The sequence below is a fragment of the Miniopterus schreibersii genome (assembly GCF_964146895.1).
Source record: "Miniopterus schreibersii genome assembly, chromosome: 7".
Taxonomy (NCBI): Eukaryota; Metazoa; Chordata; class Mammalia; order Chiroptera; family Miniopteridae; genus Miniopterus; species Miniopterus schreibersii.
In genome coordinates, this window is record NC_138108.1 from 46,505,255 (window position 1) to 46,530,309 (window position 25,055).

General features: G+C 36.4%; 1 protein-coding gene across 4 annotated transcripts in view; it reads right to left on the reverse strand.

Annotated features, from left to right (window-relative positions):
• CSRNP3 (cysteine and serine rich nuclear protein 3) overlaps positions 1-25,055 on the reverse strand; it is a 171,500-nt gene that overhangs the window by 79,498 nt on the left and 66,947 nt on the right. Inside the window, exon 1 of one of the 4 annotated variants that reach the window (XM_081142805.1) lies at positions 6,493-6,748. The exons of 2 other annotated variants lie outside the window; for them this stretch is intronic. The gene's annotated coding sequence lies outside the window, so the exon portion shown is untranslated. Of the gene's footprint in view, positions 1-4,676; positions 4,706-6,492; positions 6,749-25,055 lie in introns of those variants that run through there. One more of the 4 variants, XM_081142806.1, reaches the window with a different exon arrangement.

Genomic DNA, 25,055 nt, shown 5'->3' on the forward strand with positions numbered 1-25,055 from the left:
CTGTTTTTGGAAAGCATGTTTCTTTCTCATCCATTGAAATCTACGATGTTTCATCAAGATTCTCTAACTCTAGGCTTTAGCTGAACTTGCTTATCAACACAAGGGAATCAATTCCTGTGGTTTAAAAAATATTAGCTATTGTTTATAATGCTATTATGTGCCAGGCATGCATTATGCCATTTCATTTTCATTAAAAAAATGTTGATAGAGACAAAATTATGCCCACTTTGCAGATGAAAAAAGTTGAGGCTTAGAGATTTCAAGTACCATGTCCAAGGCCACATGGATTGTTCAGAAGCAGAACATATTTCGAAGTGACACCAGGTTTGCAACTTGAACTTGAACCTAAGCTTCTAACCACTATCCTATTAAGCCTCTTCACACTCCATTACATAGCGTGAACTCACATACCCAACACATAATAAAAGCACATACCTATCCAGAAAACAATATGCAATATTTTCCTGGTTTTTTAGTTGTTCATAAATTGCCCTAACTTTACAAGGTTTTATTGCATCTCACAACATAACCCAGGTCTATTAAAGTAGTTCTCAGGCCTTTTAAAATGCTATTGGACAAAGAAGCCCAGGATAGGAAGCTTTTCTCCAATACTGTGGACAAGTTCTCATTCTTACACAGTATATTTTGACACTAAGTTCATGGATCAACATTCCTACAGATCTTCCAAGTTCTTCAGAGTGAATGAGAACACTTATTAGTGGGTATGGTATTAGCTACCTTGTGTATCTTAACACATAGTTGAATTAGTAAATTTTCAAAGAAATAAAGATTGATAGCTCAGTTGTGTTACTTTTCTTGTATGTGATTTGGGGAAAATTTAAAGTGTGTGCATGTGCACGCATACACACACACACACACAATTAATGCATTTTTAAATGAATATATGGATTCATAAGCTTGCATGGAGCTGAAGGTTTGTGCAAGTAATAGCTCTTCCTAGCTAGTATGGTGGTGAGAAGTGATGAATCTCAAAGGCCCAGGATTTGACAATGAAATAGACCACAACCCTAAAATTGAGAAGAATAAGTATATGACATCAATGATTCATCAATTACCACAAATAAAAAATTGGTCTGTATGTTTTCTTTTGTATAACTGTTAGCACTTCTTTACTTCCTATTAGACAAAATAATTTCAAATTCCTGTTGATGGTTTAATATGACAGATTCTCATTGTAGCAACAAGAACAACTTCTAATTTATGTAGAGTTCAAACATGATTTTCAAAATTATGAACATAAGAAAAAACTAAGATAAATTTTATCTCCTATGTTCCTATGCTCAATATACTAGTTATGTGCATGTCATAAGTTCAGTACATAGCAGTATAAAGGGATGTTTATTTCTCTCCCTTTGCCCATCAAAGTCTAAATGATTTAGAATTTAATGTACAAGAAAGTGCATAAACTTGGTTCTCAGGTTGCTCTCAGATAAGGAGTAATTGTTAACTGTAATAAAAATAAATATTAGCATGAGAAAACAGAGTAAAATTATAAAAAGCATATAAATATATAAAAAGCATATAAAATTACATACAGAAAAACATATACTAGCATCACCACTGCTTGTTAGAGAACAGTTTATCTTTTGCACTAAGTTAAGGTAATGGTGGGAATAATAGTTATTGTACCGTGAAGAAAAGCCCAAACTGATGTCCACTGTGTTATATTATGCTTCCATGAAAGCAATCAACATTTTAAAAAACTGGACATTAAAATTATAAATTTTACCTATTTGGAAAATTGGCTTATTTAGCACTGATTATTTTCCAACTGTTCTAGACAAAGTATTATTATAGCATCACTATGTGTCTAATAATATGGAATAAAAATAAAATTTAAAAAATAATTTTACAATTTTATTGTACTTACACTTTTCAATAAAATAGATACAATTCTATATTAATTCCAAATAAATTATTTTAAAAAAGGCAATCAGTGTTTTGATTGTTTCTTAAGAAATGCCAGGTTAAAATAAACAAATGTGATTGTTTTGAATACTCAATTATTTTGAGCATTTTCTTTCTATCTACATAATTTTTTTTTCTTTCTATTCATAAGCACCAGGAGTTCAAGAGAAGGGCACATATAATGATAACACAACTTAAAACATACACTTGCAATTTTGAGATGACAACAGTTATTTGCAGAGTTTAAACTCTCTTCCATACTGCTAGACTGGGTACAACATATTTGCCCTAAACTCTTTTCCAAGCTTACAATATGGTCTCTAGTTTCAAGTGATGAAAAAGACAGACTGGTAATCAGAATGCAGGAAATTAATTTTTGAAAAGCCCTTAAAGATTCCTTTGAAGTCTGATATAACACCATTTCTTGGTACACTAACTGCATATCCTTCAGTGATTTGTTTTTACATCACTCTATTTACTCTTTACTTTCCAAATTTGATTTGATTTGTGTATTTGCACAAAATCATTTTTATATACATTTAAATATTCAGACCATGAACTTAGTATGTACATGCTGCTGAGATTTGTATGGCTCAAGCAAATGCAAAAAAGACTTCCCAGTTTTGAGTGAATTTGCATAGAGATATAAATTATCCAGGATAGTCAAAGCCATAAATTTGCTGTAGGACATATAAAACTCTCTCCTGCCTCACGGAAGCACACAAATTTTCTTTATTTCACATTTGTCTAATACCATGTTTTCTCTAAGAATCTTCCCAGGCTCTTCTCCTTTGTCCACACTATTTTTAAGTCTATGTTCAGAATGTGCTTACTGGTAGTGGTTGCATTTACAAAGTTAATAATATTGTACTGCCTAAAATGAATTTTAAACTGTGTTCCTTTCTCCTTCCTGTGCTCTTCCTAGAATACACACAGAGGTTAATACTGTATATACAAACTATGGGCATTACCCAAGTTAAAAGTAAAATTAAAAAAATTTGTTTTCCTAAGTTGTTGAATTAAATAGGATTGACCATTAGACAGATTTTATTTGGCTGTTTGAAAAAAATATATATATGTATGCATGTATAGATAGCAAAATATATTATATATAATGTAATATACATATAAAATGTATATATATTTCATAATAAATTATATATACACACATATATAAGACAAACATTTACAAATGTTATTTGAAATAGAGGACAGTGTATTCCATTCAACATAAGGAAAAAACAATTTATTTGAAATACACCCCATTTAGCTGCAGTCATTATTGAAAGTTTCAAAAGAGAAAGAATTTAGAAAAAATTAGCAGTTTTTGCAATTTTAAAAACCACACAAAACATGAATTCCTTTTCCTAAATTAATCTCAGAATCCTGGATGTCATATTGTCCCCATAGTGATAAAGGATGAGAATCTGGACCTGAATGACTACAACAAAGTGATTTCATAAACAGTTAAAATAATTGTCCTTTACTGTTTCATTGGTCAACCTCCTGTTTTGGTCTACTCCTCACCCCCCAATTTAAAATAAAAGATATGATTGTCAAACTACTAAGTCTTAATCATGATAAATAAATTAACATCCTCTCTTCAGTTCAAAGAAAGTAATTAAGTTTACCTAAACATGTGTTAGCTCTTTGTATGTAAGCTTCATAAAATTCATTTTAAAATATCTTATGCAAATATAAAAGCATAAAGCAGTAATTTCATGACTAAACATTATTTTGCCTCTTCATCTTTCCAAAATATTTTCATACACATACAACCTGTGATGTAGACAGATGCTGCCTTGATGCAATACTTCTCATCAACATTTTAACTGCTGAATTGATGTATTTAAAATTTTTTAACGAGGTGGATAAACATAATTTAATCATGCTTTACATTTATTTAAAATATGTTTTAGAAATTAAAAAATCAGTATGAACAATAAAAGAGAGTACACATTTGTTTGGCACAGGTAAGGGTCTACTATGATGTAATCGCACATTTTACAAAAGTGGGATATTTAGTGCATAGAAAAAACAGACTTTTGTCCTGCCTGTGACATTTATGGGGATCGCTTTACTATGCAAGTTAACTAAAAGGAAATGGCATAGGAAGTTGAACATGTTCAAAATAGCATAGTCTAAAAAGTCCCAATGAAAATTAATAACAACGAGGAAGATTAAAGAAGCACTTAAAGGATGCAACACCAAAATAATAAATTATTTCTCTGATAAGGTGCTTAGCAATAAAATATAAAGACTCTGAAAGCTGACACCCTCTCTTAAAATAAAATGAAAACACAACTTATTAAACCTGTCACGATGTCGTGTGGGATATGAACAAAAGAACACTGTTATTTAATTCCAGATACCTCCCAAGAACCGTAGGCTAAGAACCCAGTTCTTACTTAAAATACATTTCTTAAAAACTTGAAAATCCTCTAAAAAGTTCCAAGTCCTGACATTTATCTTGCTGTTTCAACCCAGGTGTCTCTCTGCCATCAAAAACTTTCCCCCCAAATGTCACTATTGAAAGCCCAAGCGCAGGATTTTCTCCCATGACATTATTCCATGTGAACAGAACACCCGTGTTTCAATCCAGAAAACAAGGAGATTTAAATAAACGAGAGAAGGGAAGCCTGGAGCCGGGGACGCCCTGCTTAACTTCCGCAGTGAACTGAACAGCCCATCTCCTCCCACTGTCCTTTCTAGAAAGAAAAGCGGGCGCGCGGGGAGAGGTCACCGACCTGCGTGCGCTCGAAGCGGCTGCGGCGCGCCCGCGACGCCCTCCCCCGGGGACAGCGCCTCCCCCGCGGGCCGCACGGCGCCGCCGCCGAGCGGCCCGGGCCTGTTCCCCCGCAGCCCGGCAGCTTCCCGCAGCCCCGTGACCTTTGAACTCCCTCCGCCCCCTCCCCCGCGGCCGCCGCCGCAGCCCCCGCGCCGCTCATTTGCATAGGGCTCGGCGGCCCCCCAGCGGCGGGAGCGGAATGCTGGGAAAGGGCCGGGGGCTGCGGCTCGGCCGCGGCACCGCGACCGCCGGGGTGTGCGGCGGGCGCGGGGCGGGCACCGGCTCCCGGGCGGGCGGCGGCGCAGCCCCCGCGTCTATTAAAGGCCAAGTGCTTCTTAACTCTGCCTTCCCGTCCTGCTCTCCCCGCGCGCCCCAAAAGGAGCTGTCACATCGGCTCCGGTAACTAAGGAAACCCAGAGTCAGCTACTCCGTTGAAATACATGTGGAAGGCCAATTTAAATTTTTCATTAACTTCCCTTGTTTTCGAAACATAGCTGATTTTTCTTCCCCACTGGAATACATAGCATTGCACACATAATCAAGGGACATAGGGGATTTCTTTTTGTTGTGGTTTAAACAGCATTTTACGGGCAGACATTTATTTTAGCCACTCTACATAAAGTCGCTATAATAATTCCATAAAATATTAAATGTGCCCTAGTGTCTTAAAGGCAATCGTCCTAAATGGTGTCCAAGAAAGTAATTATAAAGGATTTAGCTCCCGGGTTGTCTTGAAAACAATATAGCAGTAAAAATGCAGAGCAAAGTTAAACTATGTATTTAAATCTAAAGATTCATGCAGCAGCAATGCTTGTCTGTCTTTGGAAAAGGTGTTCAGCCTTGTGCTATTATTTGTTAGAGTCATTTCTTCCCTTGTCTTCCTACACACAGCAATCTATTTAAAACACAAACTTCTCTATTGCTCATAAATCTAAGAAGTGGTTATTTTCACGATATAGAAGGTCATGCATGTACATATTTTTATGAATACACATGAAGGCACATATTCTTCTTTTCTAAATGGTGAGTCAATGGAAATATGCATCATCACATAATTAATCCATTCTTTTTACAATTGAGCTAATTTTTTTTCATTAGTGAGTGAATAATATCTACGAAATAAAAGGTTTTTTGCAATAGCATTTTCCATCTATCAAAGGACATACAACATAAAAAATAAAAAGCACACAACAGAATAATATAGATATATAATATTACTATATTTGAATATAAAATACATTGTTCTAATAGATAGCATTACTAACATTTCAAAATTCTTATTTAAAATATTTTTATTGAAATAATTAAATGTTCCAAACCTTCCTCTTGCAGTATATTGAAAGGCATTAATAAATTCTGAATGATATTTAATCCAATTTATAAGATGTGCAAAGTATTGAAATACAATACATTTTAATGCTGGAAAAATAAATTAGAAGCTTTTTATTTGAGCTATTTATTAGTAGTATTCAGTTTTATATTATTTCTGTATATATAGAAGATTAGAAACTACCGGAGGAATTTTTCTCTTACCCATTAATTTTTAAATAGGATAAATAAGTTTTCAGTTCACTATAATCATATAAACATTTCTCTATTGCATCTGACTACATCAACAATTTCATCACATTGGGTCAATTCAAGTGCATCCTTCATATTACACACTGCAAATATCTTGCAAAGTTTTTGTTTAAGGCAAAACACACATCAGCCCATTCTAATTTAAATCCAATCAAATGCAAGGAAGTGTTGGAGTAATTTATAAAATCACTGACCTGTTCAAATAGCGGCAGTCTCAGTCCTCGCAGTCTTTATTCATTAGAATCCAAAATAAATTGCTTATCATTTTATAATATGTGTCAGCATCACCAAAGGCACTGCTCTTCCTGGTTCAGCGGAATCTTCTTAAATTTGCCAGCCCTGTGTTTTATTGCTGGTACCGTATGCTTTATTGTTCAGCGACAAGAGCTTCACTCTGCACAAAGACTCATTACCTACTGCTAGCTGCACGGCATCAGCCTCACTGAGGCTGCCTATATGTGATCACATGGGAGTTTTGTCTGAGAAAGCCAGGCATGCCACTGACTTCACTGTGTCTGTGGATATTTTTATCAGCTGAGGTCTGCTAGGAGGAAGGAATAACAGACTATGAAGCTGCTCTAAGTCATTAATGCAACACAACTTATGGAAATCCCTTCACAAGATTTTTTAAAAATTATTATTAGAGAAAAACGTTTGAGCCAGCATTCAAAGGATGTTAGCTCGATTTTATTTTAATAAGACGCTGAATAATTATCTAAGGAAGGGGAACTAGCAAAAAGCCATTTCCTACCTTCTGCTTTCTGAAAGTACTTTTGTACAAATGTTATTAAAGAGCCTTTGCTCAACTGAATGATTTGACAGTATGTTTTAACTGTTAGATTGCTGGTGTTTCTTTTTCTTGGCAGAGAAAGGCTAAGTGGCTGTTTCCCTCAAAATCTCCTCTATGAAAATCTCAATCACTGGTAGATACTATATGTGAATAAAAACAGAGATCTTCTAATTACTTTTGACAAAATAGATAAGAGGGGGGAATCTCTTTTATTGATGTATATAAATGAGGCAGATGATTAATTTATCTTCTCAAAAGATGACACATTCTTAGAACAGCTGACTTAAAAGAACAATGAAGATTTCAATTTAAAGATCTAAAGAACATGTGGTTTATATTAATTCTTAAAATCGCAGTAACTTATTTTAGACAGCTTACCTCAATAAAGCATATGGTTTACCTTATCTGATTTCAGTGTTAACAAGTAGTTTCAGAGCTGACTATTCAACATAAACAGGAATTTTCTGCTGTATAGATATTAAATTAATATATAGGTACACACATGTGTATGTATGTGCATGTCTATAGTCTGATTATCTTTCTAAAAATATTTTAAAAATAAACACCTAAAATGACTTCTCAGAATTTGAAAATAGATTGTGGATTTCCAAATAAAAAAAGCCAAAACATTTAGCTATTGGAATTTGATTTTAAAAAAATTTATTTCTTATATTTTTAATCATCTGTCTAAATTGAATTGGTAATTGAAAGCTTGTTGCCTGTTAATCTCAATGGAAATCTTATGACAAATAATGCAAAATGCAACAAAGAACACAGAAAGAAAAGTCAGAAGCACCATAGCTGAAGATCAGAAAACAAATTTTCTGTATAGTTAGATATACAGTCCATTTTAATAGTGGTTGTAAGTAACTCAGTAATTTAAAAAATAGCAAATTTACATAACTGCTTAAGCCTCCCATTAATAAATTACTTTTTGGAAATACTTATCACAAAATTTTTTGTGTCAATTGAAGTTTTTAAAAATAATTTTAAGCTAGAATAGGCAAGCGTGGCTAAAATGCCCCATCTCTGAATACAATGACTTAATATCATTCTTTACAATATTTTTTGTAGGGTTAGTATTGATTTAGAATGTTTCGAGACTTAAGTAAATGCCTTTTGGTGAGTTCTTTTGAATACTGAAACATATTCTGATATGTTTTAAGTGCCACAATTTTAACGTATTTGGTCCCAAATGCTCATGTTCATTTTCCCCTCTGCATCAAGAGCTACGCTAAAGCTACAAAACCTTGGGGCATTGGAAGGAGAGAAAAAAAAAAGACCAGGCTGTTCCTGACTTATCCTGCACCTCTGGGTTTTTAAAGATATGTACATTCTAGCTAATATCTTTGATGATGTCATCATGTTAATGTACAAGAAATAAACAAAAGGCAGCCATTTTTCTCTTACTGCATCACTTCAAAAACAGTGAAATAAAATGGTTGCCAAATGGAAGAAAAGAACCAGCAGAAAACTAAATTATTTCCAAATTCTAGGGAGGAGGGGCCAAGGGTATAAAATTGGAAATAAAAACCACATATATTTGGAGTTTGTACGAATGCATGTAAAAAATAATTTACAGTAAGAAAAAATGATAAATACAAGGAATATAGAAATAGCTGGCAATTAAAACACATTATCAGTAAAACAGTGAGTCTCCAATGAAAAGATTACAAACTCAATGTATTAATTGTAAGAGCCTATTTAATTCATTAATATTGAAAAAGGTATTTAAAGGTGGACAATAGAGCTAGAGAGATCTAGAAAGAGACAGAATGATCATGAAATAGTAATAATCTTCCCAGGTCTACTATTATCTTAAATGACCTTGAGTTATTCTAGCATCTTATGCCTTAGTTTTCAAGACTGCAAAACAGGAACAGAAAAGTCTTTGGAAAGCATGTTATGGAAATATATAGGAATAATTTTTTACTTCAGTTCCCTAAATTGGCTTTAACCAAGCATTGTCAACTAATATTAGTAAAAGAAGAAGAAATGATGTAAATCTTAATGATTGTTTAAAATAATTTTAAAGGCATTATCCTAATAGCAGAGACAAATTGATATAATAAGTAGATAAGACTTTTGGAAACAAGAATTGATTTTTTTTTCTAATCCATGCAGCAAAAAATAGAAATAAATTTAGTAATTTAAAACAAATCTCATAAAACTGCTTCAAGATTAAAGTAAATTACAAAATATACCCATCCTTCCACGAGAACTGCAGCAGAGTTTCTGATTCTCACATTACACAATGAACCTGCGCTTATATAACAGTTTCATCAGCCAAGGTTCTTTAAATTTGAAATTAACAGAGAAACACAAGATCATAGCTTAAATAAGCAAATTTCATCCAAGATTAAAAAGATGTTTTCATTTACTTTGTTATATTAAAAGCTGTGAATTGAAAAAAAGATATTTTGATTCTTACTACTGATTCTATTAGCTTATTTTTTTCTAATGATAAAGATTGATAATAGAATCATTTGGTTTGCTATCCTTTTTTACAAAATAAAGTTTTTCAGAAGTAACCTAAATGTTTGCTATTTAGCTCATGCAGTAATTTGCGCACAGACATGCTAAGTGGATAATGCCTTGGACATTCTACTACATGAAAGAAGATGGAGATTTACCGGTACCATGACCTGTGTTCCCTGGAACTGTATTAATTGGCATATGTGCCAGTACCTCCTATTGGATTTACACTTGATCAGGCTGGATTTTCTCTCTACATATCATTCTATCTTACAGCACATTCACAGAAGTCAATAAGTTGGCCATGACAGCTTCAAAATCCAGGACTAATTCGATTCAATTCAATAAATATTTACTGAGAGGTTGCCATGTACCAAGCTCTGAGATAGTTGTTAGGGATATAAAAGTGAAATATATACTGTTTCCAAGAAGATTACAGTCTATCTAGCTAAAAAAAAAAAAATTGTTGAGCATGTTATGGGAAAGTGGTAAATTAGGGACATGTTTTATAAACTTTGAATATTTTATTGACTTAACATGCATTTTATGTACAATCAATACAATTTATTTTCAATAGTTTCTTAAAATCAGGAAATTATATTATAATAAAAAATCATTTACGCATGTCAAAATGTAAAATATATATATAATGATGACTGCTAATTTTATGCTATCTTTCTCATGAAGACGTTGAGTCTAATTTTCCTCACCTTTATTCGAACCTACTCTTAATCATTTGCTTAACCAATAGAGGCTGCAGAAGTAATGTTCTGGAAATTCCAAGGCTAGGTCCTAAGAAACCTTGGAGCTTCTACTTGAGCCTCTGGTAGCACTCTCTCCAGGAGCTCTGAGCTGCCACATGAGAGCATCAAGCACCCTGAGGCTGCCACGGTGCGGCCACATAGAGGCGATCTGGTCAACAGTCCCAGCCCGGCCGTGTCGGAGCCGCTGCTGTTGCATCACAGGTGGGTAAAGCCACCTTGGACACTCCAAACCTACCCACCCACCAGGGGGCACCATGAAGTAATCCCAGCTGTCGCTATGTGAAGAATCACCTAGCTGAGCTTGTCTCAAATTCTCACCTAGTAGAATTTTTAAGATAATAAAATGGTTGCTGTTTTAAGCCACTAATTGCTGTGGTAGTTACTGAGCAATTGATAACTGGAAAATATTTACATGTGTATGACAAAGACAACCTAAAAGTACACGAAAGGACAGTCTGATAGGCGTATTCAGCGAAATTACTGAATATTATTCAATGAAATGGATGCGTTTAATGAGTGCATTAAAAGAAAATACAACTTAGGAGGGTGGAAACGAAAAGCAAAATAATTTAGGCAGTGTCCAAAGCGGAGAAGCATTGAATGATCTGAGGAGAATGTATTGTAAGAATGGAGCCTCTGAATGAACGGTTAAGAGGTTACATTAGTAGCTGGGAGAAAGGGGGATTCCCAGTGGCAAAATGATGCTTTGGGGAAAGCTCAGAATCAAGGGCAAGAGCTTTAGTAACTCATGAGAGGAACTCTGAGGAAATTGGGGTGACTGGAGGTTTAGGCGTGTGTTGGGAGGGTGGCAGAGAAAAGGGAAGCCTGGTTCTCCTTGAAGTGCTCGGAAGCTTGAGGTGAGGAGATTTCTGCAATGCGTACGATGTTGGGAAGTCACCAAGGAATGAGAAAAGAGGAATGGTCAAAGTGATGAGCCAAGAAGACAATTATGACAGCTGAGGAGTGACAAAACGGGTGGAGCCTCTAGTCAGCAGCAGAGTCTGATGAAGAGGAGGTGGGAAGAAATATGAGGGTCTGAACCAAAGGTAGAGACTGAGGATTGAAGAGAAAGGAATCTGTCATAAAGAAAGAAATAATTTAAGTTTGGTTGGATAAACTGTTCTCCGATCTCATTTATAACCTTAAAAGTCAACGGTTCTATGATTCACTTACCAATTACATATGACAAGTAGAGAACATTAAACTAGTTTTATTAGACAGATTTAGCAAGTTCACAGGTATTGTGATTTGTATTGTCCTAGGTTTGTCAACTTTCAAATACCGTGAAAAATTATTGCTATCAAATATTGTGAATGCTGTGTTTGGGAGGCGATGAAAGACTGTAATCATAGGACCTCCCTTAAATGAAGTACATAAAGGAGAGTATTTCTATTTCTTTCTGTTATCTTATTTCTAAGTTAGACAAACAGGTCCTAATTCTACTACAAAGATTAAAAAACACACAGATCATTTTGGCTAATGCAAACTAAGGCTTAAGCCACCCCCCTCCCAGCCCCCAGATACACACACTATTTACCTACGAAAATAAACAAGCCTATTGGAGTTCTATCTGGATATTTGACTACCCAAGTAGCAGGTGTTAAGCAGCCAGTGAATGGCTACTCAGAATGATACAAGTTAAGCGGTAGGAATAGTTCTATAATTGCTGCTACTGGGTACACAATATGTACATAAATCATCTGCACATGGCTGTAAAGAAGTCTTTATCCAAAGTGACCCAGAGATGAAAGTATCCAGATTTTCCCTCCACCCTCCAGCCTCTTTATCACCACAAAGGCGTTAGAAAACAGCATTGATCAAGAGAAAAGAGTAAATGAAGCAAACCTCCTCTCTGAGAACACAAAGGAAACATTTATTTCTCAGTGACCATCAAAGTTGATTATAATGATTTCTTTTTATGCTGAATTAGATGTCTAATCTGAGACAAAAAATATGGAGTCAAGCAGAATATGTGAAAATCAAACATGAATGGAGCGGGCAATAATAATAATAATTATTATTATTATTTAATAAGACCAGTGGCTTTTCTGTGTCAATGGGAACTTTGCACCATAACTAAAAAGCCTATGCGATAGCTTTTGGGGTCAAGGCACAAGATAAAGAGTTTCTTATATTTTATTTTACCAGCAAAAGTCTACAAATACTTGAATAATATATTGAATCTACTTTGATTTGTATTACAGAGACATACAATAACAGTCTAAGTTTATGAATTAATTAATTTATTCATTCTCTCATACATTTATTCATTTTATTTTTTACTTAAAATTTTTTTAAAAATAAGTTTTTATTGATTTTTAAGAGAGAGAGGAATGGAGAGGGAGAGATAGAGACGTTAATGAGAGAGAACACTGATTAGCTGCCTCCTGCATGCCCCTCACCAGGAATCGAACCGGCAACCTCTTGGTGCACTGTCGATGTTCAACCACTGAGCAACACCGGCTGGGCACATTTATTCATTTTGCATTCACTGAGCACTCTATGTTCAGAATCTGGTTCAGTGCTCTTAAAATTTAAACAAATGAATAAGTCAGTTTGCAAGCAAGCTATGTGGTTCTCCACCAAGAAGTAGAGACAGATATAAGGAGATAGTTACAACATATTGGGATAAGTTCTATAATAGAAAAATATACAGGAACATAAAAACAGGAGTGAATATTGCTATGTAAAAATAGAAAATAATTATCAAGCACTAAGAGTGAAGTGCTTTACACATATTAACTCATATAACCATTTTGACAAGTGTATGAGGTAGCTACTTTTACCACCTCCATTTCATAGATGAGACAACTGAGGGACAAATTGGTTAAGTGAGTTGCCAATGTGACAGACTCGGCATCCAAACCTAGGTACTTACTATGGCTTTGATGCAGGGTGGCTCTGCTGAAAGCACGTTACGTAAGGTAGTCACGGTGGACCTCACAGAAGAGGTGATGTACAAAATAAATCTTAAGGGATGAATAGGAGTTCTTTTGTAGGAAAGGAGAAAAATATTCTAGCAGAAGGGCTAGAATATATACAGATTCTGAGGCATGGCTAATGTATGTCTGAAGGAAACTGAAATTTTCACTGTGAAAATGGGGAGGTTATTTAATCTTGATGAGATTTGGGTTTGTACTCATAGCAGGTGTTTAGGTGGTTTGTTTACAACGGTGTTTTATTAGGTAACTCTGGAGAATGAACTGGAGAGAAGACCTGGAAGGGAGACCAAATAAAATTGTTGAAATATCCCAGAAAAAAGTTATAAAGATCTGAATGGAGACAGTGGCAGCCCTGGGGATGGCGAGGAAAGATACTGAGGAAGTGAATCAACAAATACTTAGCCTGAGAGTGAGGGAAAACCCTGAATCTAGGATTTTTAATTTGGGAGATAGCATGGATGATACCATTAACCGAGGCTAGAAATATAAGAGGAAGCTTAGATATGGAAGCATTCAGTGGTAAGTGCTGAATGCCCACCATGAGCCAGGCAAGAGTATAGGACTCTAAGGATACAAAGATGCCACCTTGGCGTCTGAATGCTCAATGCCCAGCAGACGAGCACACAGACAAAATCTATTATGCAGATTCGCAATTCCTTTCACCAAAGCTAACTTTTAAGGGTATAGTATTTTCTCTCAGTGACCTGATTGAAGGTCAAGAAAGAACAAAGAGTGACTAAAACTTCAACTGAACTTAATTGTGGTGCTCCTATAAGAAAATTATGTGAAAGTGTTCTACGTGGATTAAAATCACGATCCAGATCACAAAATCCACCTCCATGCCTTACATTAATCATACAACATGAAGAAATACAAGAAATAAATTCGATCTCTCCTTTAGGCAAATGTTTTAATGAGCTTAATCCCATGGCTTGATGTTAATGCTAGCAACTGGCTTCTTTGAAATGAGGCATGCATTTTCTTTCTTTTTCATATAGTCAGCTTCCTATTTAGTATTCATTATTCATGTCTATTTTTATCAAAGAACACTACTACATGAAACCATGATCCAAGCATGTTTGGCTCTAATGCTTACCTATGGAGGGAAGGAAATTACACACCCTTATTATACTGGCATGATCGTTATGTACACATGTGCTCATAGTACATACGTGTCCCTTCATATCAGAATGTGGTGCTATTTCATTCTGGTGGTCAGGTTTTGTTTAGAATATCAACATGCCATTGAAAAAAAGCCACTACTCTTGTAAATCAACTAGTAAAAACTAGTTTGATCACAGTCTCAATAAATTCTATCCAGATATTCTAAGAATTTCTTATGTGAATAGCAAACCATGTGGGATTAAGAATAGGGAGAGGTGTACACACATTTTTATCTGAATATTATGAGACCCGATAACTTGAGCTCACAACTGTGAATACTACAGCAACTGCTACTCTTTGGAGGCTATAGCGTGCTTTGGATCTTTGCCTCTTTAATTACTGATAGTTATCCATGGAAGGTGCAATTATGATGGCTGAGAGAAAAATTTGGCCTTCTATTGCTACTGTTTCCCAGCCATTCACAGTGTGGTGGCTTTAATGTTGTCTACATATGCTTGTTACATTTTTATTTATACAGTATTTTTTTTTTACCTAGGAAGCCATGGCTCCATTGCTCCATTTCCTTGTTACTCTCACTTACTATAGTCTATGGCTACTGTGCAATTAGGTAGCAGCAATAAATTTACGGTTTAATGGACTTCCAGAAGAATGAGGCTTTGAAATACAAAGACATTTCAAGAACCACACTTATAATACTTAAAACTTGAAATCACCTAAATATATTTAATATGTATTTATCAATGTAGTGCACTATCAGACAGCCATTACAATCAGAATCACTGCAAGTATACAAACACAATAAAAATGTTCACAAAATAACCACCAGTGTAAAACTTTGCCAGAAATATAAACAAATATAATTACAATGAATATGTATAAAAGATGACTGGAGAGGAACTAAAGGAATTATGGGATTATGTGTGAGTACAAAGTAACATACACACTGTGATCTCAATATTTCAAATATATATGAATATTAAACAATTGGAAATATAAAATCAAAATTATAAAAATTGTCATCTCTTGGACAGTAAGTAATAGGTAATGTTTATTTTTTATATTTCTACATTTTACAAGGGTTCTGTTTCCTGTTACTAACACATTGTAAAATTTAATAACACTAGAATTATATTGAAATTAATTATGCTAAAATAAATTTAACAAGAAAAGCATTTAAAAATAAGGATATTATTCAAAGAGTTTCAACTGCTGTAAGCTTAAGCTTTTAGATTTCAAGGAAATTGAACTCTGCCTCCACATGCCACCCTTCAGCTGGATTTATTGCTTGACGCCAGGCTCCCTAAAGACATGATTGCTTTTGATTGATGAGCAGACTCCTTTTCGACATTTTCTTCCAGCAACTACACACTATGATGTTCTTCTAAATTCGCTTTTAAGGTACTAAAAGGAGATTCACCTATATATTCTCACTTTCTCTAAGCGGCAAACAGAAGGGGTGACTGGCAGTAGCACAATAAGGTGTCAGTAAGCAACACTGTTTGTCCCCAGCTGTTGAGCCCTACATCACGATTAATTATTTTACTTGCCTGGAGGTGAGAGATTGTATTTTTACAAAAATAAAAAAGAAACAATAGTAGAACACTAGAGGAATGTAATACATGTTAAAATTGGGATGAGAGCTTGAGAATTTTTTTTTTAAATCTGTAGATGGGCATTATATAGTCCCAGCTGAAATTTAACAGCAGAAAAATTAGAAACCCTGAGGTTGAAAGCATCTAATTGGGAACATATTAGTGTCTTCATGCTAAGTCTTGCTTTTGCTTGAAGGGCGCCTGCAGTGCAAACGTCCAGCTGTTGAACTCCTGCTTTCTTGTTATTCCAGAGAGACATGAGGCTGAAGACTTCTGAACCTGAACACACCACAGTGAGTTTTGTTCAGTTATTAATTAGCTGGAGAGCGTTTCTCGGGCAACGATTTAAGGGCAACGTTTAATATGTATTGACCAGTAGATAAATCTCTGACTATAAATAGGAGAGACTGGAATAGAAACCCATTCTCCATCTGTAACACAGTATCAACTATAAGATGGTTCTCTGATTTCTTACACTCACTTCTCTTCGTCAGGAAAATCTTGCTCCCTCTTCAAGTCTCCACTCAGAAGTGCCCTCCCTTTATTTATTTTTAAATATATCTTTATTGATTTCAGAGAGAGGAAAGGAGAGGGAGACAGAGATAGAAACATCAATGATGAGAGAGTCATTGATCGGCCACCTCCTGAACGCCACCCGCTGGGGATCGAGCCCGCAACCCGGGCATGTGCTCTGACCAGGAATAGAACCCCGATCGCCTGGATCCTAGGTCGATGCTCAATGGCTGAGCCATGCCCAGCTGGGAAAGTGCCCTCCCTTTAAAGATTATCTTCATATCCTTTACACGTGGGCAGGAAAAGGTCATTCCTTTCTCTCCCTTCCATGCTTTTTGTTTTTTACTCTACTATACATCATACATCAAACTGTATTAATGTGTTCGCATTTCTAGAAAGATATCAATAAACTGGTATCACAAAGATAAAGGCTCTGTCTTATTCATATTTATATCCTTAGAGGCTACCACAAGCCTTTCCCATTAGAGATGCTCAATGTTGTTGAACAAGTTCCTGAGAAAGAGTTTTTAAAATATAGACACAGAGTGACACAAGCTTTTCCAATAGCTGTCTTTAACATGTTTGGTAGTGCTGGCGACATGCAGATTGTTACTCAGAGGACAGAGTTAGTGTTTAACACTGTCTTCCTGTTTGTGTTTGCTGAGGTGTCTAAACAACACACAGATGAAAAGCTAGAGGCACTGCACACTTCCTCCACCCACCCCTCACAACAGGGTCATGAGAATTGGACCAGACAGGGTATCTTGAAATGTTCTCTGTTCAACAGCTCGTATCATTTTTTCAGTCTTGTTAAAAATTCCTTCAACTTATAAAACTTCTGAGGCCTTTTTCTCAAGTACCAATCATCATTACTACCACTTTTGACAACACTTTCCCCCCTTTCCTCCTTTTCTTTCAAACACAGAAAAGATGTGCCTCAACTGCTTCGCGTTCAAGCGCAGTCCCTGTGATTTTGCGTACGCTCATTTATCTAAGAGTCTCTCTGGTTACAGGTAGGTTTCTTTTAGAGTACAGACCCTGGCACATCCAGGGGAGCTGTATTCAGGCTTCGCCAGTGGGCCTTCACGAGCATTTTCACATTTTGGATCAACACATCTGCTCATATGTAAGCCAGTCTACGAATACTCTAGCAATAGAAGCTTTCTGTCAATTCATGGCATGTGTTAAATAACATTATGTAAACATAGACTAAAATGTTCCTGTGTTAATATTACATATAAAAGAGCTTTTTATTTATATTCATTCAGCATTCATTTCACTGGACCTTAACAATCATTAACATAAGAAATGCTTATTGGGACATTGATTGATAATGAGAACTACCCCCACCCCAACTGATAAACCTACAACAGATGGATCAGAAAGAAAAGGGGTTTACAAAGTAGAAATTCTTTCTTATGTTTTTGTCTGTCACATTTGTCTGTTCTGTCCTCTTGAGGCAAGAGGACATAAGCTGCTGTGGAAAATTGTATGATTTCAGCTTAGTTGGGGAGAATTTCCTAGGACAAAAGAGATGATAATGTGACCTATACTGCAGTAATTTTATAAACATTGGCATTACGTTTATACAAGAGAGAGCAAATGCAATTTTATAATATTTGCAGAGAGAAGAAAACCTAAATGAACAGTTCATTTCTGGATTTAGTGAATATATTGCCAAAACTGAAATGACATTTCGTAGGATATCAAGAACACAGAACCACCAGAAGAATCATTATTGAATTGGAAAAGTAAGTAATTACTACTGAAGAGAAAGAAAAAAGATCTCAACCATTCTCTCTTTATGAGTCCAATTTCATGTGGCCTTTTAAAGGGGGTTTGTGCTGCCTAACTTGAACTTATTCAACCTTTTGATGAACTTGAATTTTCTCTGGAGATGTTTGAAACATTTTCTTTCATCCTTAAATAGCCATGCAAGGTAGAAGGACCACTTGTAACTTTATCCTGTTTTACTGATGGGAAAAGTAAGGCATAAATATTTCAAGTGGCCACTTTCTTAGCTTTAAACTAATGCTCTTTTCACTCAAGTACTCAGACTTTCTATTATTTTACTGCAGAAATGTATTTGACAAGTAGTAGTTCTTAGTAACTAATATAAGGAATTAAAGTATTTCCTTTTATATGTTAAGTAAACAGATAGTGTTTGAAGGAATGTTAAGTGGACAGCTATAACTAAATATAAAAATAACAGCATTTTTAATCTCTTAACTGTTTAAGCTTCAGTGAGCCAAAGCACATCATGAACACTAGTGAAACAAACAGTTTAGAGATTAAAGAGGACTAATGGAGTAGATCTGAAAGCCAAGTACATAAAGGGGAACAGTGTGGTTCAACATTCGGACCTGCATTTCATATCTGATCTAGTAGTTAACCAAATTATACATAGATATTGAGAGCTTTGCTTTTAGGTAGTACTTTATCATCTGGGTACTGTGTTGCTTTTTCCCTGTCAAAAACTGAGTGACTTGATTAAGTCAAGCTCAGCTTGGCGGCAAATGCTGCAACATGGTAGTCAAGCTTCCAGCGGTTTGGGTGACACCCTACAAGATGAGAAGGCTGTGGGCACAGACAGAACCACTGGGCGAGAACCACGTCTTAAGGGTAGAGAGAAAAGACAGCATAAAGCTTGGGTTGGCTCTATAGAGTAACATGATAGAAGAAGATTCAGGAAAAGAGATTGACAGGTAAGGACTGTTTACGGGTGGTTATGAAAAGTGGGGTCAAGGTGAGTGCTAACGAGGGGTTTTAACTACCCAATTCTCTCACTACACAGTCCAGCACCATGGATCATTTCAAAAAGGCTTTACAGAAGTCACTGAGCAATTTCCTCTGCCTCTAGGAGTATATCTATGCTCTTTAAAATGGATATTCTCATTTTCAGAATATTTTCAGGAAAGAAGTTCAATAATTCCACCATTTAACAAGAGGGAAATTTCCAGGTGAAATAATGAAAGGGTTTGTGAGTTTCCTAAGAAAAGTAATAGAGCCTAACTGTAACCTTTTGTCCTTGGATTAAGGATGAATAAAAAATGGTCTGTCAGTTTTTAAAAAGTATTACATACAGAGTATTTTCATAATATGGGACCAATAGGGGACTAAGAAGATGACTTAAAACACTAATTTAATATTTTTCCTATTCATTCTTCTATTCATTCTTACTGATCTCTTAATTTACATTTTTAAACTCTAATGTGTTACAGCTAGATGATGACAATAGGACCTGATTTCCCTCATTAGTACAACTATTAGTTCCATTACACATCCCTTTTCTTTACTCTGTGGATGACTCTGGGACACCTTCCAAAGAATAGTCTGCTAATAAATTATGTTTTGTTCATTTTTTTTTTTTAAAGTCAGCTTCCCAACATTTATCTTGATCTAATGCATTTCAACATTATTCAGTTAGTGTCTAAAATACGATGCTTAGTAAAAAGCATGTTCAACTGTCAACCATATTCTGTTTCTCCCAGCCTTTATCTGTAGAAGTTTAATTCCATTTAGAACAAGGAACCTTAAAGGTACACCTCCATCAGTAGCAACAGTTGACAGACTATTTTTATTGCTACCTTTCTCACCTTCTCAGACCAAGCACGACTATTTTCTGGTACTAGACTGCTTTAGTATGGAAAGGGGCAGAGAATCAACATTTTGTGTCTGTTGAAAAATAATACAATCAGAAGGAAGACTCTAAAACTCCCATATTCCCATATGAGCTAACAGGCAAAATATTTTGCTTTTTTCCCCCTTTGTACATTTTCTTCTTTCTCTCTTTCCATCTCAACAGCTTCTGACACACCACTTTACTGGAAGTTTGGGCTGTGCTACAGCTGAGTTAGACTAGCTTGCAGATCTGAGGTTGGCGAGTTACTGTTATATTGCTTGTATAGCTATATTCTCTGTCACTGGACACTATAACACTATCATCAGTCACTTCAGAGTCTTCCTTTCAGCAATCTACGCCTTACTAGAAGATTAATGATAGGGACGATCATGCCAAGATGAATATCTTTATAGGTCATCATATGTATAGCTCCCTGTGGAGATGCAAAGATTTATTGGGGGGACTAAAGAACATTAGATAACTGAGTGCTTGTAAAATTAATTTTTGCATTCATAAAAGATTGAGTAATAGGCAAAATCACTGATACTTTCACATATTGCTGTTACTTTTTTAAAAATTTGGTGATTATTTGAGATACAATTGACATATAACGATGAGTAACTTTAAGGTGTACAATGTGTTGTTCTGATGTATTTATATATTGCAATACGATTATCCCTGCCATGCTGTTTTATTTATTTATTTACTTATTTTTTAAACAAGATTATGTGTTCTCTTGAGTGTGGTTACAGCTTTCTTTTCTTTAAAATTTTTAAAAAAATGTTTTTATTGATTTCAGAGAGAGGAAGGGAGCGGGAGAGAGAGACAGAAACATCAATGATGAGAGTCATTGATCGGCTGCCTCCTGCACACTTCCTACTGGGGGTACAGCCCACAACCCAGGCTTGTGCCCTGACCGGGAATTGAACCATAATTTCCTGGTTCATGGGTCAATGCTCAACCACTGAGCCATGCTGGACAGGTAATGTTGTTACTTTTTAAGTAAACAAGAAATATTCTGCGATTTGAGCAATGAAGGTGAATATATGTATATTTCTGTAAATCTACATGCCTGTACATGTGTATGCTTCAGCCATGATAAAAGTAAACCTCAAGTTGGTCACCTGGACTGTTCTAATGCTTTCAGATAACCTGTTAGAAATTACAAATTTAAATACTTTTCAGGTCTAAGCTGGCAGTATACTTGTATGAGCAAGTATAAACGGTAGAAATTGTGACAATGGCCATGAAAGAGCAGTGTATATCCAAGGGTGTGAAATTCAAATGCTTAAAGCTCACCATGCTGGCAAAATAAACTAACAGTTGCCGTTTATGCTACCCTATAGTAATTTTTCTTCATTAAATTTTCAATTACTTTGTTCTTATTTTTATTTATATTTTCAGTAGCTTTAAAAAATCTGTATTAATACCTTTTATTTGTATAGTGATTATTTTCAAAACCCCTTAGTGACTTATAGAACGATTCAGGCTGAAAAAAAGAGAGAAAAGCAGACAAATTTTAATAAGAATATTAGCTCTAACTACAGTGACTCCATTTAGTGAACTGGAAATTAACTAAATAAGAAGCCAGTTTCCATTTCCGTTACACCTCTAAACATAACATCAAACTTTAATAAATGTAGGCCCAGTAGTAAGAGAATTAAATGCAAGGCCCTAAGGGCAGAGGTTTCTAGGAATGTGCTTATAATAGAGTTTCACCTGGGATTCAATTAAATATTTAGTGAGAGTGGCTGAAAGAAAGGTGCAGTGCTGAAAGCTGTGGGGGAGACAGAGAGGAGTGCGACACAGTTTTTGTTCTCTAGAATGTCATGATCGATGGCAGCAACACATTTAACTTAGAGTGCAAAATGTACGTGGTGGGGGCAGAGCTCCCTGCTCTTTCTCCCCCAGAGCCTACCAAGCCGTTTATATTCGTACAGTCCCATCGCCCTTTCCGCCAGTTTTACAAGGTGAATTGAAGTATCCTTTCTCCTGTCCGAGGCCAAGGCCTCTGCATGTGCCCTTGGTCCCATATTCTCCTTCTCTCTTCCCAGAAATTGCACTATAAATCAGTGGTCAGCAAGTTTCTTCTGTAATAGACCCGATAGTAAATATTTCAGAATTTTGCAAGACACCTGGTAGCTGTCACAACTACTCAACTCTGTTGCTGTGATGGGGAAGCAGCGGTAGACACTGTGCAAACAAATGGATGTGTCTGTGTTCCAATAAAACTTTACATATAGACCCTGAAATCTGAATTTCATAAAATTGTTATGTGTCATGAAATGTTCTTATTTTATCCCCCCCCCCCCAATTATTTAAAACTGTAAAACCATTCTGTGTTTGAGGGCCATAAAAAAGAGGTAGGAGACCAAATCAGACTCTTGGCCAGTTTGCTGGCCTCTGCCATTCTTCCATGTCTTCTACCATTCCTGTTCTACTTTCTTCCCCTTAGCTTATAATCACACTGAGGATGATATAAAAAATGTCCAGCGATGACTCTGCACTGACTAATGACTCTGGATTCTGACTAATCAGAAGAGATACACCTGCCAGTCAGAGTCGCTACCAGCCATAAACAACTAGTGAATAATGTTGGTATGTACAAGTTAAATATCAGCCCAGATCACATCTTCTCGTCTCATTTGAAACACAAAACAAAGCTATTGTACTGACATCTTGATATTGCTTCTCTTCTCTTTCTATCCATTTTTTGAAAATTATTCTAACTTGTCATCTCTTACCCGTTCTTCAATAAGGCATCTGCTCCCACCATTACTTTCAAACTCACTTTTCCAGAAGAAACTTTCACATTATTTGCAGCCCTTTAAAAAATCTTCTATTTCTGTCATTTGCGTTGAATTCCCCTAATTATCTTCCACATCTCTGCCTTTTGATTCTTGATGGCCTGGGCAGGTTCTTCCTCATCGGGTCCCCTCTCCTGCAAGCCTCCCCACGTGGTATTGCCCCGTGTTCTCGACTCACCGCTTCCCGTCCCCTGTTCTTGCCTTGGCAGTCTGATCCATTCTAAGGGTTTGATTTTGTTATGCAGATGACCTGCATGTCTATGTCTCCACCATGACATCTCTCTAGACCTTCAGACTCATTTCACCGCATGCATTTCCCTGAGGCATCTCAAAGTCAGTGTGTCAAACAATGAGCACTGCAGTCACTCCCACTAGACATGCTTCCCTCGCATCCGATGTCTTAGTCCAGCACCACTGCTCCTGTTGCCAAAGTCAAGAAACTTGTAATCATCCTTAATGCTTTCCTGCCTTCACGCCTTTTTTCTTAATTAGGTGCTAAGAATTAAGAATCACTGACTTTTCCTCCACGTTTCTTTGTTCTGCTTCTTTAGAACATGGCATCCCCACCATGGCTATTTTAGTGAAGGCTTTCTTTGTTTAGCTGGGCTACTGCCCTAGCCTACTTACTGGCCTCCCTCTTCACACGGCCACCAGGTGGGAAATCTAAACATGTAAATGTAGCCCCAAGCCAGTTTTGCTCAGTGGTTAGAGCATCTGCCTGTGGACTGAAGGGTCCCAATTTGATTTTGGCCAAGGGCCATACTGAGGTTGCAGGCTTGATCCCCAACCCCGGTGGGCATGTGTGGAAGGCAACCAATCGATGTGTCTCTCTTGCATCGATGTCTCTTTCTCTCCCTTCCATTCTCTCTGAAAAGCAATGGAAAAATATCCTTGGGTGAGAATTAAAATAATAATAATAATAATAATAATAAAAACACAAATGTAATCAAGGAACTCCCCTGCCAAACTCCTGAACAACTCACTATCAGATACTTAGCACGGCACTAAGACGCTCCACCACCTGCTTCCTGCCTCAGTCTTATCTTCTATCAAATCTGTGGGAGTTTTTTAGTTCCCAGTAATAGAGAACTGAGCATAAAATGCAGCTATACACCTCCATGTCTTCGTACATGCTATTCCTATCACCTAATTAATATATTTCTTCTTTTATTTGGTTAATGCCTACTCACCCACTGAGATTCAGCTTCTCTCCTCTGTAATTATTCCAGGTTCACCATGAATGAGTGCGCAAGGTATTGTTAGCCATTGCCGCTCCAGCGCCTCCTCCAGCGCCTGGTAAACAGGCATAGGAGAAGAGCAGTTGAAGCTGCAGGGGTCAGGCTGCCTGGGTTCCATTCCCAGCAGCACAGCTTGCTTGCTGTGTGGTTCTGGGCTTGTACATTCTACGCCTCATCTTTAAAATGAAAACTCAGTTCATTCCTTAAAAGATACTTAGGCATTCTCCTAGGTACAGAAAAAGATCCTTTTATTCTAGTGGAATTAGGGGAAGGAAGGAACAAAGAAAACAAATAGGTAAGGAAGAAAATAACTAAACAAAGCAGACAGTATATCATATAGCGGTAAGTGCACAGAGGATAGAAGTGGGACATAGGAGTGAAGCAGGCCCTAGGAGGTGGCTGGGAAATTTTAAATAGAGTAGTTAGAGGACTCACTGAAAAATGATACTTGAGCAAAAACACCTGAAAGAGGTGAGAAAGTGAGCCATGAGAATATCTGGGGCGAAAAGAAATTCCAGAAAGAAGAAATAGCAAGTGCAAAAGAACTGGTGTGTTCTAGGAACATGGTTTATTCTGAATGTCTTAAGACTAGAATCAAAAAGGGCTGATGGATGTTGGGGGAGGGAAAAGAAAGGAGACAACCTGGACCCCAAGGAGTCTCACTTCTGCCATTACAAGAAGGCCGTTAGCACTTTGTGATAGGAGAGACTGAGAAAGTTCAGGTAAGGTCAAATCAGCTTTGAGATGCCTGTTTAAGTGGCGATGTCAAAGACGTAGTTCTATCTGCCTATGTGGATGAAGTTCACGGAAGATTTCAAGCTAACAATAAAAGTTTTCCATTAAAAAGAATATTCAAAGCCTCTGGACTGTAGGGAGAGAACGGAAACCG